This window comes from Terrapene carolina, unplaced genomic scaffold (assembly GCF_002925995.2).
Source record: "Terrapene carolina triunguis isolate 2854851 unplaced genomic scaffold, T_m_triunguis-2.0 Scaffold58, whole genome shotgun sequence".
Lineage (NCBI taxonomy): Eukaryota > Metazoa > Chordata > Testudines > Emydidae > Terrapene > Terrapene triunguis.
In genome coordinates, this window is record NW_020664409.1 from 102,623,099 (window position 1) to 102,642,272 (window position 19,174).

Here is a 19,174-nt window from a genome sequence, read left to right on the forward strand (position 1 = left end):
GGGTCTAATCCATGGTCAGGACTCCTAGGTTTGCTACAGTAAAACAAACAAATAATAATAAGCCCTCCTACCATCCACTCAGTTCTACTTGGCCTCTCTATTTCTCCACCTTCCTCTTCCCAGCTGTTCCAAGAGATTTTATTCACTCAAGGTCCTGAGTGATGTCTTCAGTCTGAAATCAGTCAACTTCAGCTCGTCTCTTGGGTCCTACCAGCTGGGTAAGTCTGATTTTGCTGGTGGCTCAGTGGATGCGCTTTTGGGCAGATTGCTTTCCTAGGCTCCACTCGTCATTGGCTGCCTGGAAGACGAACAGTGTTTTTGTTTGGTGATGTAAAGGCAGACTTAAAGATGTATGACAATGAGCTAGCACGTTTCAAGGATACTTGTTCTCAAGAGCTCAAATCTGTGGCAGACAGCTTGCTTCTTTCCTGATTGTTATTAAATTGTGGAGCACTGCCGTGCATTTAATTAACTGGATGATTCCACAAGAAAGTGTTCAAAAATGCCCTTCCCCTTATTAAAATGGCTCTAAAGGAGCCACTCCTGACCACTCTTTGCTTACCCAGTCTGTAAGCGAAACTGTTTAGACAGCAAACCAGTGATCATAGCACTACTGATGTTGCAAAGCATATAACCTAGCATCAGACACAAGAGCTTACCGTTTCTGATAGTAGAGGGGGACATGAGCTCATGGAAAAAGCAAGCAATTAGCTCAAAATTAAGTCCTGTATGGTTGGGCAGAGAACAGTTGCAATGCCATGAAACCAGTGCAGAGCTATCTGAGGGTACAGACCCATCAGCACAGAAATGAGGTCATTACTGGAACAATCTCCTGAGAGGTCACCATAAAAGTGACCTTAAGCTCAGAGGCTGCTCCTTAGAATTCGGTGAAAGCCAGAACTAACTTAGTGTGAAGCCATCAATAAAATAGTTGCCACAATGGTATTTTTAAAGGATTGCTTGATTTTTAAATCAAAATTGAGCAACAGGAGGCCTTCAGTTTTCATTCATCTATCTAAAGCACTTATCTGGCCCTCATTACCACATTATCTGAGTACCTCATAATCTTTAAGATATTTATCCTCACACCACCCCTGTGAATTAGGACAGTACTATTATCCCGATTTCAAAGTCCCACAAGGCTCCTATCCACATCTTTAGGCACCTAAATAACTTTTAAAAATCTGGACCTAAGTGACTTGTCCAGGTCCCACAGAAAGTTAGCAGCTGAGCTGGAAATTGAAATCAGGTCTCCTAAATCCCTAAGCTAGAGCTCAGGCAACCAGTCCATCCCTCCTATCTAATACTGTAGTTTATAAGATACAAAATAAAATATGTCCTTTGTTCTAGGGTGGTGTTTGATCAAGCACATGTAGCACGGGGCAAACTGAGTAGTCCCCAAAAGATGTTACAAATCATGCAGAAATAGAATATGGCTTTAAAACTCATCAAAAATATTACTCCATAAATAAGTCTCTCTCTACTAAGGAGGGGGAAAAAAGCATCTGAGGAATACTGCCTCTTTAGACAACCTGCTAATAAGTCTGTCTCTCCCCCAGCTCTCACACAAAGCTTTTATAATTGCAAGCAGAACCCAAACAGCCGACAGGTGTACTTAGCCATCCAATTACTACACCCAATTAGACCCAACAGAATCCGTCATAAAAGTGGAGCCAGCAGCATTCCGAGTTCTCTAGGTTCATGGATGGTTACTCTGATACACTATTTATAAGGTTCTTCTCACCCTCTCAGTGGAGTATCAAATGTTTCATAAACACCAATGCTTCCTGTTCTAGCCCAGTACAGAGTTCTTCTAAGGAGCCCAAAAGTTCTTTTTGACATGCCAACCTGAATGTGACCACTAGATCTTTTTGGGGGGAGGAGATATGAGTTTCTTTGATGTAAATGCATCAAGTTGTAGCTAATCCCACCTCGCCACTCAACTTGCTTGTCACGCCTTTTTCATTTATCCTCTTTTGGTCTGTTGTGTGTTCCTAGACTGTGTAAGCTTTTAAGGGAAAGGATCTGCACTTTCATGTTCACAAAGGCCATTGGTGAACTTCCAATCTATTCATCAGACTGCAGCTTGAATCCTACCAAATGCACGATCTGTCCCAGGAAGACCCACTCAGCTTGTTTGAACATCATTCTGGCATGTAGTGTGTTACATTCTCTAAGTGGCTTGACTGGCTCCAAGGCTGTCTTTATACCAAGTGAGGCCTGGCATTCCCTAATGGAGCTTGTCTGATAGGGGGATGATATAGGATAAGAAAATATTAGGGTCTTGAGCCTATTCCTCTTTCTCTGCCCTGGCTATGTTAAGTGTAAATAAATGGTCCCCTCATGATTGCGTTAATTGAAACCCACATTACAGCATTTTTTGGCCTTCCACGATTCTCTTTAAACTTCTTGCTTCCATTTTAGGTACACTTATAGAAGGTCTCTATAAAGAAAGTTATTGAGCCTCTATAATCTTCTACCAAATTCTGATTTATAAGATTTAATAACATACATGTAGGCACGAGGTCAAATCTTATAATATTGTCAGTACCAGTTCAGGAGTTTAGAGTTGTTTTCTCTCTCAGAAAATTAAAATAATCATCCTAGGGGATGGAAGGAGAGAAGGAAGATAGCAGGAAAGATTGTGTGGTAGAGGAACTGGATTGTGAATCAGAAGATCTGCTTTCAATTCCTAGCTCTATCACTGTCTTCCTGTGTGACACTTGAGCAAGTTATTTAATTTCTCTGTGCCACAATTCCCCATGTGTAAAACTAGGATAATAATATACCTCTACCCCGATATAATGCGACCCGATATAACACGAATTCGGATATAACGCGGTAAAGCAGCGCTCTGGGGGAGCGGGGCTGCGCACTTTGGCGGATCAAAGCAAGTTCGATATAACACGGTTTCACCTAGAACGCGGTAAGATTTTTTGGCTCCCGAGGACAGCGTTATATCGGGGTAGAGGTGTACTTTCTTTTCGTCAGTCTGATGTGCTTCGACTCTTCGGGGCAGGAATTGCTTCTCACTATGTGTTTGTTTGGTATCTAGTACAAGAGGGCCCTAATCTTGGTTGGGCTCTCTAGGCACTGACCTAATAGCAATAGAAAATAACAGACACATAGAGCTGCAAGTCAGATGATCTAATCGGACTTTCTGTATATCGCAGGTCACCAACTGGACACTTCACACCAAGATCAACAGCCAGAATTAGATTGATTGTGAGGAAGAAGGTTGTTTAATGTTAGTAAAGTAGACCAAAGTGATACGGTGCACCTCAGGCTTCTGATCAAAATATAATACACCATCTCTTTCCTATTTTATCACCATCTTTCAAATGAGGAACAGTTTAGAATGAGAAGAGCAACATCTCATTGCTCACTCTTCACCATGTTTAGATATTACAGTGATGAGGTCGTCTTGTCCTCCATCTATTTATCCATCTTTCTCCAGCACTTATGTATCCAGTCCCCTCTTTGTCCATCATCAATTAAATCAGTTTATTAAGTAATTAAGTCTGTTGGCATTAATAGAAATGCATTTCAATCCCAGTTTAGATAATACTATCAAGTAACACTTTCCTTTTATAAAATATACCAGGATTTCCCCCATAAAGAAAGATGCCACAAGTTTTAATGTGTTTTTAATAGTACATCCTTTGTGTTTTTGTATAGGGTGGAAAAACAGTTTTTCTCCTCCCTTGAACCACATACACCAAATTATTTGTATTAACTATAAAGAACATAATCAAAAATTAGTATTAACCTAACTTTTCAGGCATGGGAAGTGGCAATACAGCTTTGTGACTTGGCAGTGACATAGATTACCATTAGAATTGGAAAAAAATGCTTTGATATAAATAAAAGGGATATTTTCATGTGATTCAGGAATCAGTGTCTGTCTCTGATCTCTCCAGCTCACCCTCAGCCATTCTTCTCCTTTATCTGAATTTCCCAGTAACTCCTCTGTAGCATTTCACTTTGTGCCGTACATCAGAATTGGCTGCCTCCCCCTGTTCCTTGATTGCTACTGGATGTCCTCAGCTTCATCTTCTTGTAGTCTCTCCATGTGCCAGGGCATCTAGGACTTCCTAGTATTTTTTTACTGTGAAATTATGACCCTCTGGTTGACACGTCACTTTAAATAGAAACCCCTTGTTTGTATTATGTTCCCTCAGGCCAGAAAGGAACTGGCTCTTCCTTTTAAGTCTATTCATTTTCTTAAAGTCAGAATGGAGATTAATATCTGACTTATTTCCTTCATAAGAGCAGTATTCTACTTGTCTAGCTTTCCTGATGACCCTATCTTTATCTGAGAAGCTGTGATCCTTATAATAGTATCACTTGGCCTTGCACTGATCAACAGCCCCCTGGGATGTAATCAGTCTTTATGGGACATTCAGGACCTTCCACAAGGTTATCACTGGGGGGATGATGGATGAGAGTCCCTTCAAGCACTCTCATTATGCTATTTTCTGTTTTTTTCCACTTCATCTACAAGATGACTCTCCACTGAGCTACCCTTTGCATATACCCCTCCACACCGGGCATTGATCTGATTATTAATGTCTCTTTTGTTCATAGCTACATTAGATTACACATTACTGGCTGTAACCCTGTGGCTGCTCCATGGCTGCATACACATCAACCACATGAAGCCTAATAGCCATCAGTCTTTATGAGGCAGAAGTCCATGTGAGTCGGGTAAAATCCACCCCTTACTTGGGGCACAGTTATGAGAACTGCACTATACTTCCCTTTTTCCAGGCCTTATGCAGCTGCTACTCCAGACAGTGGGGTGGAACAGTGGTTGCAGCTCTATTAAGGGCCATGGATCCATTCCCTCATCCTCTCCCTCCACACCAGATAATGGGAGGCTGGTGCCAGACTCTCTCCCCTGAGCAAAGGGGCACGGAGGCCACCAGTATAGTTGTATGTCCAGTGGCTCCTCTGTGCAGTCATCCTGCAGGACAGGACATAAGTAATATAGAAGAGTTTGCACAGGCCCTCAGCCTCAGGGAGAATTTCACCCCTGTGCTCATAACCACTCAAGTCAATGATGCTAACTATGGACCACTAAGGGATCAGCCCCATGGTTTGCAGCTCCACTCACCCCAATTAAAGTCAGTCCATAAGAGATTCAAGGTTCATTACCTAGTGCATGGGCAACATCTTCTCCAGGATACCCTGTGCTTTCAGCCAGTACCATTGTTTGGGGTTGGGCCTTGCAAGCTGCCTCAGACCAATGGCATGTGGTATGATCCACATTTTCTTCTTCACATATCAGTCAGAGAGTCTGTAACAACATGCTTGGTAGGAGGAACACAATTTTCAGGAAACAAGAATTTGGAGGAGACACCAGGAAGTCGGTCTGTGTGTTAACCAGAATTCCAGCACCCCTGTAAATGGTTCTCTTAATAAAGAACCAGCTTAGTTTTAGAAAAATGGGGTCCCTTCTTGTCATTACTCAACACACAACATGTGAAACAAGGTATATAGCTTTTTCTCCGGGTGCAGGTGTTCCTGGAAATAATAAGTATTGAGAATCTTTACCTTCTATGGAAGCAGAAATTCTCTTTTCAATGTCCAGCTTAATAAGTCACATCACTGGCAGCCCTACCAAGATCAGATATATCTTTTTCTTCCTTCTAGGTAACCTGGTACCATGACCTCACATTTGATATGCATTGTTTGGAGTACTGGTTAGCATTTACTATGATTGTTCTCTTACATTCTATTTCAGATGCTGGAGATAAGAGAAGCCCCGGAGCCAAATGTAGTGCACTCTTCATATGGAAAAAATGTATAATTTTACATAGGGCAGTGTCCGAGGTTGGCTGGCCCTTTAAAACAAGCCAGGCTTAACCTTACCTATAAACCAGCAGCTATCCTCCAGCTGATGGTGTCATGGCAACTTAATGACCCCAGTAGTGAAAGGGTTAGGAAAAGACTACAAACAGAATGAAAAACTCAGGGAGGGAAAGACTGCAAAGGAGGCAGGACAGTCCTGTAGATAGGCGATATCACAGTGATCAGGGTCAGCTCCTGCAGGGGGAACCCTGAGCTAGGGCTGACAAGGAGCAGGGGGATCCCCCTAGGGGACGCTGCCAGAGTCCCTGGGGAACTGAGGCGGTGAGAGAAAACCTTCTAAGATAAGGAGAAGCAAAGAAAGAACTCTTTAGGAGCAGGTTAGACTTCTGCATGGGAGGCCTGAGATAGGGTCAGTAAAAGCACTTCAGTGGAGCCTGAGGGGTGCAGGAGATTTATTAGTTCAGCAGAGAAGGGAGAAGCCAGAGGCCTAAGAACCAAAGGGAGGCCATGTTAAGCACAGGCTATGGGGGAGCAGCACCAGGGGGCTTAGAAGTAGGAAGTGGCCAAGGGAAACAGCAGCACTTCTGAAGACGCAGACTTAGATGCTTAATACAGGATCCCTGCACTAGAACCCAGAATACAGGGCAGGCCTGGGTTTCCCCTACCAGCCACAGAGCAAGTAGGGTTGCCAGCTCTGACTGAAGCTCTTCTAGAAGATTTTTTTTCCCCAACATCACCTAATGTCATTTTCTTAAAATATCCTATTAAAATCTCCTGGATTGCTTTGAATAGTCAGCGGGAGATCGATGCTGATTCTGGGAGACTCCAGGCCAGTCCTGGAGAGTTGGCAAACCTAAGAGCAAGGCACATGCCAAAGCAGGTTAGGCTCCTGGGAGGTTGGGGCTGAGGGACGGCCACTAAGAACACTTCAGTGGTGCCTGAGAGGGGCAGAAGAATTATTATTTGGATGTTTAGCTTGTATCTTTCCTTACCGCCGACGGAGACTGAACTTTATGTGACTTGACCACAGGGCTGAGCCAAAGAAGACCCACTGAGAGGCCTCAGCCAGCAGGAGGCGCTGAAGGACCCCTTCCAGCATCGCATCCTGACACAAAAGGATGCTGCATATGGTGAATACTCCACCTTCCAGGCATTTATTGCAGAGTTTAAAGCCCTTGAATATCCTTACGCACTTGAAAATAAGTTACAATATTTTTAAGCGGTTTCCTGAGTAATGACAGATGTTGCACACTGGTTTGCTAAGTTTATTTTAAAACATTTTTCACCAGGATTGAAACAACACTCCAAGCCTCTAGAGTTCCCGTTAAATATTTTATATTAAAACTCTGGCACTTCAGCAAAACAGATCTAACCTTCAAGCTACACAAGAGAATGCTGCTTTTCAAGGTTTGAATAAATTTTCCAGAAGGAGATTTAAAGAGAAAGTTTACTTGGAAAAGAGAATTTTGAAGAGTAGCCCCACCCCAAAGAGCATTCATAGTCGCCACTCTTTTTAAAGACTGTATTATTATTATTATTTATTTGATTATTGCAATAGAAGTCCCAGACATGGGCAGGGCCCCAGGGTGCTAGAAGCTGTACAGTCATAGGACAGAAAGACCCCCAAAAGCTTAAAATCTAAATCTAAAATAAGAGCCAACAGGTGAATACAGACAGGAAAGCACAAGGAAACAATGAGGCAATAGTTGCCGGCATGACATGCAGTGGCCTCAGTGCACCATGTTGTCAGGCTTTTTGTAGACATCACCACAAATAAAATAATAGTAATCTAAATAAAATTAGCACATATAAATAAGCAACTTGAATCCAACATGCCAGATTCCTAATTGTAGTTAAACCTAAATAATTGTAAAACTAACTTCTCTAGGATTGGGGGAATCAGTTTGGAAAATATGAACTGCTTGAATCTTTATCTGTTTTTTCAACCAGCAATTCTTCTACTGCAGGGGTAGGCAACCTATGGCATGCGTGCCGAAGGCGGCACGCGAGCTGATTTTCAGTGGCACTCACACTGCCCGGGTCCTGGCCACCAGTCCGGGCGGCTCTGCATTTTAATTTAATTTTAAATGAAGCTTCTTAAACATTTTAAAAACCTTATTTACTTTACATACAACAATAGTTTAGTTATATATTATACACTTATAGAAAGAGACCTTCTAAAAACATTAAAATGTATTACTGGCACGGAAACTTTAAATTAGAGTGAATAAATGAAGACTCGGCACAAAACTTCTGAAAGGTTGCCGACCCCGTTCTACTGCATTCTGTTGCTCTATCCCTTTAAATTAAATGAATATGTAAATCATAAGGGGCAATTCTCTACAAGTTGCCTAGTCACCCCCATTCAAAGCAAAACCTGATACCACTCCAACAATGCTTGAACACTCAAGTGACAGTCATATCACAGCAGACAGTTTATTTAACAGACAAAATATTATCATTCGAGTATAACATTTAGATTGAATTGATAAACATGCATCTATCTAAGGTGTAGGTATCTTATTCTCATGGTGTTCCGATAATACCTGGAACACCTCTGGATTCCAATATATAAAGTCATTAGTATATGTCGCATAGTCAAGTTTATAATATTTAACTCACTTCCTTGGCTCCTAGGCAAGAGGCCTCAATCTGGTTTTTGTTGCGTACTAACTAAGCTACTTACAAATCAAGCCTTCTTCACTGACCTCCCCTTGCTGGTTCCAAGATTATAAATGATTCATTTTTCTCAGACATCACAATGCAGTGATAGAGACAAATGAAGCCTTACCAAATTCACGGTCCATTTTGGTCAATTTCACAGTCCTAGGATTTTAAAAATCGTTAATTTCATGATTTCAGCAATTTAAATCTGAAATGTCATGATGTTGTAATTGTTGGGGTCCTGACCCAAAAAGGAGTTGGGAGGGGGGGTGTCACACGCTTATTGTAGCAGGGGTTGCAGTACTGCTACCCTTACTTTTGCGCTGCTGTTGGCGGGGCACTGCCTTCAGACCTGGCCAACAGCCGCCACTCTCCAGCCACCCAGCTCTGAAGTCAGAGCAGAAGTAAGAGTGGCAATACCACAACCCCCCTGAAATAACCTTGTGACCCCCCTGCAACTCCCTTTTGGGTCAGGACCCCCAATATGAGAAACACTTGTCTCCCCCTTGAAATCTGTATAGTATAGGGTAAAAGCACGCAAAAGGCCAGATTTCACAGGGGGAGACTAGATTTCACGGTTCATGACGTGTTTTTCATGGCCATGAATTTGATAGGGCCCTATTCATAGAAAGTCACAAGTTAGTTGTAAGCTGTTCTGGAGTGACTTTTTAATAAGTTTTTCTACATTGCCTAGCACAATCAGGCCCCTGATCCTTCTGACTGGAGCCCTTTGATGTTACCATGATATAGTTAATAAATAGTAATAATCATTAGTTGCCCTACAAATATGCAGCCCACATCTGACCTCCAAGGATTCAGGGGATTCCATCTAAATTTCATTGGGGATGGTCTTCATGGAGTGCCAGGAGTGGACCTACTAATGGTAGAGAATTCTTCTGGCCTATCCAATTCTGGCTTCCCTACACAGGGTGTATCTGCTCTCACTGGCAGCTAGGCAGTTTGTCTATCCCTGATTGGGACCAATGTAGGCTGTTCACACTCACTCTCCACCAGGCTTGGCCATTTTCTACCTCCACTCACTTTGCTCTTGGTGACCATCTGCCTCACTCTAACCCCTGGAAGCCCATCCTTTCACCCACCAACTTGTAGTCTTCCCCCTGGCTTGGTGTTTTCCATTGCTGGGCTAGATTACAAACGCTGTCCCTTGCTGCTCTTCCTTTTTGTGCTCACTTTTCTGTTCCCTTTTCTCCTCTTCTTATCTCTCCTGCTTAGGTCACCAGAGTAAGCTAGGTGCCCAAGAGTACCTGCTTCTACTTAGGTCCTTACATGGGAGGCAGAGAGATACAGCCAAGTCCTCAAGCACCAGTTCCTTTTCCTGTGAAGACACGAAACTGAACGAAACATCGGGGAGCTGTGACTAAGTAAAACTGGTTCTTTCCCAATTAGCTATTTCCCGCTGGTTTCTCACAGATTGTCAGATGAACCGTCACTTTGGTAGCCCCCTACTGTGAGGAGCTAATGCTCAAAGAAAGGGCATTCTGTCCCCTGAGGTCAGGGCTGTCACCCCTACTCTACTCCTACAGTGGTAGTTACAAGTCACCGCCCACAGCCCCAGCATGGCTCATTTTCCTCTACCTCATGCAGATTCTAGTAAGCAGTGAGGGGAGGAGGAGAGACAGGAGGAGCTGGAGTCTCTAAACACCTTTCAAAATGTGGAAACCACTCTGGAGTCTCCACAAAGGGAGGGTGACGCTCCAACTGGGATTTAGTGTTTAAAAGGTCTGAGCGTTGGGGCCTTGTGAAAAAGATTCTGGGACTGAGCGTTGGGGCCTTGTGGAAAAGATTCTGGGACTTACTGCTCCAAAATGGGGCAGTAGGACTGCTGCCCTCAAACTGCACTGCAGGGAGTAGGCAGACCAGGCTGTCACTTAGAGAAGAGCAATGTGCTGACATATGCCCTGACTCACCGCAGTGGGGAATGGGGCTGCTGTGACTACACCAGAAGAACAGAAGAGAGGGAATGTGACATCTCCAAACTGGATAGGAGAGAAGCAGATGTGAGAGGCAGTTCCTTGAGAAGGTATAGAGAGTGATAGGCAGGTGTCTGCCTCTCCTGGCATAACTTTTTAGTGTGTATTTATCAGGGTTTTTACACACTTTCAAACTGAAGAAACTAGATTCAGATTTATTCAGAGAACAAGCTGATACCTGCATTTGTTCAGGCAAGTGGTGGAATCAAAAAGTCACAGCCCATGGGTTGATGACCACAAAGGTAATTCCAAAATAACAGTACTTGAACCCCAGAGTAATCCTTATCCCCAGTTTTGGCTGCTCCTAGACTTCCTGATTCTGAGGACTGGTTGTTCCCATCCCAAAGGCTGAATTCCACTTCCATTACACTCCGGACAGGGCATAATGAGTCAAGCCTGCCCCAGTGGGCCAGCAGCAATTGACCTGCAGCTCCTTATTGGGTTCCATCAGCTGGAACCAGAGTTGAGCAGCAGGAGACTCCTGACACTCAGCTACATCCTGGAATTCAGTTCCTCTAGCTGGAAAGGGTGAAGGGCAAAATCAAATCCAGACACCCTCTCTCTGTCCCACACCCCCTCTACAGGACAATGAAAGTCGGTCTGACGTGTATCCGGCTCAGATACAGAGAGGGCTAAACACACAGATGCTCCGCATCTTTTGAGAGGAGATTAGAACCTTTCATGGTCAGGCACATAAGACCGTCTTATTCTGTACATCTTGAATCCAGCTATTCCGAATCGCTTTAGCCTCCTGGGATGGGAAGTGACACCTTTATGGTAAGGTTAGTTTGATAAAATTCTAATCTCCACAGTAAGACAGGAGCTCTGAGTTATCTCTGGCTGTTCATTTAAATAAAAAAAAAATAGAGCTTGTTTTTCAAACTAAATTCTCCTTTAACTCCATGGTACCAGAAGCTGGATTTTCCCCAGTGACAAGTCCACTGGCAGCATAAAAAGAATAAATTACTAAGCATGAAATTGCCCCAGTCTGCTGAGGACTGCTTCAGAAGTGGGGCCCAGTGGCTGGAAGACTAGCTACGCTCTTTGATTTCTGTGGAAGAAACAAACTCCTGCTGTGACATTAACCTGCATGTCTGGCTTTATTACCTAAATTATCATAATCCTCACAATCAGCGTCTGAGTGCTGAAGGAGCTGCAAGGACTTAAAAATCAAGAAGCCAGGAGAGTTGCAAATGCATGTCTGGAATAGCCTCCTGTTTATCTTGCCTCATCATTGCATGGAACATTAAGCTGTTGTTGCCTCGGTTTTTTTAAGCCAGACTGATGGGATAATCATGTGACACCTCTTCAGAGTCCACTTAACTTAATTGGACTAAATGTTTTTTTGCAAGAGGCAGGTGATGTTCAAGAAGGCCTGGAAGAGACATTACCTGATGTAAGGGAGCTGATGCCGATGAGAAGTCGCTCGTTGCACAGTCCAGTGGGCTGAAGGTGAAGCTCACGTTCTTTGTCAAACTCCACCGACTTGGCAATAGCCCCTCCCTCTCTCTCTCTCTCGTCAACCCTGCTTTTTAAACGGTTCTCATGACTGGTGGTGAAAGGATCTTATCTGTGTGGGCTAAGCAGATTGTGCGGTTAGGGCTGTATCTTTCTGTAGGGTATTAAGCTCAAATGGGAGGTTATGATTAGGTACATTTTGACCAAATTTTATTTGTTTTCCTCTCTTTAAAAATAACGAATAGTGAAAGCCTGATCCTAAGTGCACTAAAGTCAAACTTCAATGGGCTTTGGATAAGGTGTCCAGTTAATGTCCCTGAAGATGCTGTGCCGATGCCCTTGGAGACTGAAATCCTTTATCCAAATGGCAAATGGAACAGGAGCAGGAACAGCAGTGCAAGATTCCCCATGCAGCCTGCCAAAGAGCCTAGACTGTGCTCTAGAGCAGTGGTGGGCAACCTGTGGCCCATGGGCTACATGTGGCCCATCAGGGTAATCCACTGGTGGGCCGCGAGACAGTGTTTACATTGATCGTCCACAGGCATGGCCGCCCGCAGCTCCCAGTGGCCTAGGGTGACCAGACAACAAGTGTGAAAAGTTGGGACAAGGGATGGGGGATAATAGGTGCCTATAGAAGAAAATGTCCCAAATATCGGGACTGTCCCTATAAAACAGGGACATCTGGTCACCCTACAGTGGCCGCGGTTTGCCATTTCCAGCCAATGGGAGCTGCGGGAAGTGGTGGCCACAGCTCCCATTGGCTGGGAACGGTGAACCACAGCCACTGGGAGCTGCGGGAGGCCGTGCCTGTGGACAGTCAATGTAAACACTGTCTCACAGCCCGCCAGTGGATTACCCTGACGGGCCGCATGCGGCTCGCGCCATAGGTTGCCCACCGCTGCTCTAGAGGAAACAGCTCTCAAGATGAGAGGACAATTCAGTCTCCATAGCCACTGAGTCCTTGTGTCCTCTGTCAGGCTGTCAACAATGATGCAGGCCAGTACTGACTGCTGTGCTGCTTTGGTGATATAAACACTGTGAAGCAGGAATTTATTAGTCTTGTGTATTGCAGTAGTGACTGGAAGTCCCAGCTGAGACTGGAGCCTCATTGGGCTAGGTGCTGTGAAAATAGAGAGTAAGAGATATTTCCTGCCCCAAAAAGTCTATAGTTTAAATAGACAAAACTGATAAAGGTTGGGAGAAAGAATGTGCTATGATCCCCGTTTTACAGTTTGGGAATTGAGGACCAAAAGTTTCTGGAAGAACTAGGGAATGTAAGTACTAGGAACCTGGCTTCTTGTGTTGCGGATAGACCAATCTACCCCTTATCCCCAGTATATCATCAGTACAGCCACCCAAGAATCAACCAGAGTTTGACCTAATATGTCCAACCTAAACTCTTATGAGACTGGCTTGATGAAACACATGAGACAATACTGATCTACTACAGCATGTAGATGAACTCAAACTGGAACGGGTACAGAGAAGGGCAACTAGGATGATCCGAGGAATGGAAAACCTTTCCTATGAAAGGAGACTCGAGGAGCTTGGTTTGTTTAGCCTAACCAAAAGAAGGCTGAGGGGGGATATGATTGCTCTCTTTAAATATATCAAAGGGATAAATACCAGGGAGGGAGAGGAATTATTTCAGCTCAGTGCTAATGTGGACACGAGAACGAACGGATATAAACTGGCCGTGGGGAAATTTAGGCTTGAAATTAGACGAAGGTTTCTAACCGTCAGAGGGGTGAAATTTTGGAACAGCCTTCCGAGGGAAACGGTGGGGGCGAAAGACTTGTCTGGCTTCAAGATTAGGCTAGATAAGTTTATGGAGGGAATGGTTTGATGGGATTACGTGATTCTAATCAATTAGGCAATAACAGCCATCGCTGGTAAAATGAGGGTCTGGCTAGAGAATCTTGCCTGTATGCTCGGGGTTCTGCTGATCGCCATATTTGGGGTCGGGAAGGAATTTTCCTCCAGGGTAGATTGGCAGTGGCCCTGGAGGTTTTTCGCCTTCCTCCGCAGCATAGGGCAGGGGTCGCAAGCTGGAAGATTCTCTGCGACTTGAAGTCTTTAGATCACGATCTGGAGACTTCAACAGCAGAGTTAAGGGAAAGTGGGGGGGTCAGCTTTTGTGGCCTGCATCATGCGGGGGGTCAGACTAGATGACCATATTGGTCCCTTCTGACCTTAAAGTCTATGAGTCTATGTATGGAATCCAGGAGTCCACACTCCCATGTACAGAATACACCTGCCTGGTTGCCTACCAGACTAGGACAGATGGTGATGATAAATGGTAGTTATCATGGATGGTGATGTGTGAACAATAAAAGATACAGGGCTCAGGAATTGTTTGGGGAATCATCCAAAAATAGGGTCTGACCAGAAAATATGAGTTTAACCCCCCCCCCCCCCCCCCACCACCCCCCCAACCCAACAAACCTTACCTTAGCATTTCAGAACTCTGAAAAGCATTTATCTAAACTTGTTGCTAAATATGGATGAGAGTTTGAGGGGGTTTTTATTCCCTAAATGCACCTCACCTGTCCCTTACCCTTACCGTGCTAAATACAAAGCAGTTTTAAAGAGAAAGGAATACCCTCTTTTCAAAGGAACCAGCCTAACGAGCTGAAGGCTTAGTAGTGTGGTATAGAATCCACTCATCCACCAATCCGTAGTACTTTCCCTCTACTTAATCTGATCTACTCTAATCCTTTTATAGTGCCATTGATGCACCGGGTTTGAATCATTCCCTGATTTGAACGGAGTACAAATTAAAAATAATTTGCCGCTCATAAATAATGAAAAAAATCTGGCAGCAGTGGCGAGCGCAGGAAACACAGATTTTGCTGTAATGAGACAGGTCTCGCAGTGCACAAGGAGCAGGGAGAGAATCTATTCTTAGCCATTGTAACTTGTGGATTACAAAACCCCAAAGTTACATGTGGATTTCCCCCCTCCTATCCTCCCCCACAAAATAAATAATTGAAAACAATACTTAGTGACTGTGCCCGCTGCAGAAAGGACAGAGCTTGCGTTGGCAACATGCCCACTCCTGCACCTAGTATTGGAGTCTGGATTGGCAGAGGCTATATACAGAGAATGGACAGATCCACCAATCTGCACCATAAGCTGATGCAGTACATGGTAGAATGGTGTATTAGTTTAGGGAGATACCACCAGACCCTTACAGTGATTACAATGGAAGTGGTGTTTCTACTTTTCATTATCTCCCTTTAAATTAGGCACAGTTTGCAGTTACTTGGAGCTAACACATGAGCAAGTGAAATTCACAGATGGTGTCACATGGAGAAGGAGCATATTACTTGATGCTAATGTAGTTCGGATTGCATTTGGCAGGCAGACACACATTCTGGGGTATTCGGTTTGTATCTTAAGGCTTCTTCTTAGACTGAATTATTATCTCAGATACGTCTGCAGCTTCCAGGAACAGCTGCCAATGTTGCTGTAGCATTACTTTTCAGAGCTGTTATATATTCTGTAACAACGATAGCGAGAGATGGACAAGTATGATCCAGGATTTTGTGGTGGTTGTTTTTTAAATGGTGAACTAAGGCTTTCAGATCCTCATTTTCAAAAGTTCCTTCTTATTTCAGGTGCCAGCTTTAGACTCCCGATGACTAAATTTTCAGTGATGCTGAGCATCCGTAAATCCAACTGAGGGCCACGAGAACTGTGGGTGCTCCACACCCCTGAAAATCAGCCCCCCCCGCCCCGTGTCTATAATTTGAACACCCAAAAAATTAGAGGTCCCTTTGAAAAATCAGAGCCTATGTGACCTGTCTCAAGAATACACATCAGTGGCAGAGATGGGAGTGGAATCCAGCCCTCCCATCTCCCTGGCTCCCTATGCACCATTGGACAATGTGTTGCTCCTATTTGTTTTCCAAATGCTGTTATTAGGTCAAACTGTCTTGAACTTCAGGAGGGTTTGGATCTGAATATCAAGGGCTTAGACCTATTTTAGAATAGGCCCGGTCAATTATTATTATCCTCATCATTTTTGCCATAGTACCTAGGAGCCCTAGTCATGGACCAAAACCCCATTGTGCTAAGAGCTGTACAATCCCAGAACAAAAAAAAACCCAGTCTGTGCCCCAAAATGTTTACAATGTAAGCATAAGTCAAGAGACAACCGATGGATACAGACAGATGGGGAAGTACAATGAAACGATGGGACAATATAGGTCAGCATCATCAGAAGTGGTATCAGTCCACCATTCACTTAAATATTCTCCAGCTTATTTAGTTGGGAATTGGTCCTGCTTTGAGCAGGGGGTTGGGCTAGATGACCTCCTGAGGTCCCTTCCAACCCTGATATTCTATGATAAGCATCAGGATGAAGGAGAGTTTTAGGGAGGGATTGGAAGGAGAATAATGAGCTCCTCCCATGCATGAGGGGCAGCATGAGAGAAAGCACAAAGTGCTTTGTTTCCAAATGTAACTAGCAGATGTTAGAGCCTGGTACCATGGGCAGGTCAGAGGTGGGAGTCAACATTTCAGCAGTGAACAAGGAATAATAGGTAGGGTAGGGATAAGCCATACAGAATCATCAAGCTCATGTTTGATGCAATAGAGAAGGGGGAGCCAACAGAGGGATTCAAGGAGGGGGGTGACATGGTCAAAGTGATGGGCTATGAGAATGATCTTTGCAGCAGCATTCAGAATAGAAATGAGTGGGGCAAGGTTGCATTTATCAAAGCCAGAGAGAAGGATGTTGCAGTAATCAAAATATGAGATGATGAAAGCCAGGTCTAGAATTTTGGTGCCAAATGCTTCCAAATTTGGGGAGAGTTTCGATCCATATTAGGCTCATCTCTAGTTGTTCCCAGAGTCTTTTTGTTCTGAAACTTCTTCCATTTTCTTCTGTGACTTCTTTTGGCCTCTTTGTCTTTACTCTGCTTTCTTCATGTGAAACAGCTGGCTCAGCATGAGAGGGTGTTTTCAGAGTGAATCAATAGCTCAGCTGAGCCATTGATTTGCTCTGACGAGATTTCCCCATGCAGCTCGCATGGCAGGACAAGAGAGAACATGATGAAAGGAGAGTCAATACAACAGTAGTGGTGGGGGAGGTGAGAAGTGGAGAAGTAACAAGTAACAAGATAAGAGCTTGTTGTACATTGAACCAAAGCTGAGACTTTGAAATGGTACCTTTACTGGAGGAGGAAGGAAAAGGAACTTGAGCTGGTATCTCTTCTGAACAAGATTCCTGCACTTCTGCTGATAGAAATGTATGTGCCCAGAATGTAATAAGCACCCTTACTGAACCTGCCTTTCATATTATCACAAGCAATATGGGTATGAGTGAGGGTGGACAGAACCAGTCTTATCCCACTACATGAGTGCAGAGTGTCATATTGATGGGGAATCAGGTACTCTAATCCATGAGGTTTAAGGCCTATCTATCTCAGGGGTTCTCAAACTGGGGGTCGCAAGGTGGTTACTTCGGGGTCACGAACTGTCAGCTCCATGGGGCTGACAGCCCTGAGACCCCATTAAATTAAATTACCCCTGCCCCCCATTTTAACGTATAAGAGGGGTCACACTCAGAGGCTTGCTGTGTGAAAGGGGTCACCACTACAAAAGTTTGAAAGCCACCGATCTATCTAATCTATCTATCTATCTATCTATCACACATCCAGTAGCTTCTGAAATTCAACAGTTAGTAAGACTCAAATTCAATGTGTCCATGTCTTTACTTATTTTAAATGAATAAAGACCAATAATCAATCAATTATAACAATTATTTTTATCCTTAGATTAAAGGCAATGTTGACCCACTGGTTGGACTTTTCCACACTTCACTCATGACACGGAAGCTGAGCACGGAAACTCTCTTACATACATGAAACTATATGTGTTGTTAAAAAGTGTCCACTGTTAGGATCTGAGAAGGTGTAGGACCCGCTGTCAGTGTTCTTTGATCATGGGCACATGTTACTTGCCAGCTCACCTAAGAAGCCTCTTGCCTCCTTCACTGTATATGCAGTAAGGATCTGACCCGGACCCTTGAAGTCTTTGCATTGATTTCAATGAGTTTGGATCAGGTCCTAAATGAGTCAGAGCTCTCTTGGCTCTGATACCTATATGATTGTTCTTACAGAAAACATGATGGCTTGGTATAGGATAAAGGTTTTCTTGGCACTTCTTTGGGGTGACCGGCATAACTGGGTTTTTCACTCAGCCATCTCAAGTTTAGACCAATGAAACCTTTCTACCACACTATTATTTTTTCTAGCTATATATTATTATCCTTATAGTGTCGATCAGCATTAGGGGTGGGGTTTTCAAAATGCTCAGTAATATCCAATGTGGGGGAGGGATAGCTCAGTGGTTTGAGCATTGGCTTGCTAAACTGCGGGTTAGGAGCTCAATCCTTGAGGGGGCGATTTGGGGCAAAAATCTGTCAGGGACAGTACTTGGTCCTGCTGTGAAGGCAGGGGACCGGACTCAATGCCCTTTCAAGGTCCCTTCCATCTCTATGAGATATCTATCTCCATGTTATTTATATATATATCCCATTGAAAATTAAGCACTGACTTCAACGGGAACAGAGTTAGGCCACTAACACTGAGCAGTTTGGAAAGCCCACTCTTTGTACTTTACCCACATACTAAAAGAACAGGAGTACTTGTGCCACAAGTACTCCTGTTCTTTTTGCGGATACAGACTAACACGGCTGCTACTCTGATACCCACATACTGTATATCTTTGTTTTGAAACTCTGGCTTCCATTCAGTTTAAGTAGTTTACTCTGCTGCTTCCCCAGTAACAGGGTGTCAGCTAACGAAGCTGGTCTTCTCAGTGAAGATATAAAACAGCAATGCACTTGTTCCCTGTTCATATGCATGGATCTGAATTGCAGATATTTTTGCCTTTTATTTTTCATGGTTTCTATATGGTGATTTATAATGTATAGCCCTTACCCATTCTTATAACTTATTTCATTTCAAAATGTCCCAGGGAAACTCTTTAAAATATTTAAACAGAATAGGGGGAAAAAACATGCTGCTATGTTTAGTCAGGCTTGTGTGTAAGTTCTCCTATCCCTTTTAACCAGTGGGGGGATTTTACTGCACGCTACTGAATAAATTACATGTTTAATACAATAGAATATGTGTTGGCTTTGGAAGAAAAGCAAAAGCATATTTACATCAGGTTAAAGCAGAGGTCACTGTGAAAACAGGTTGCTTTATCTAAAGTAATCGAAATTGAAGAAAGGA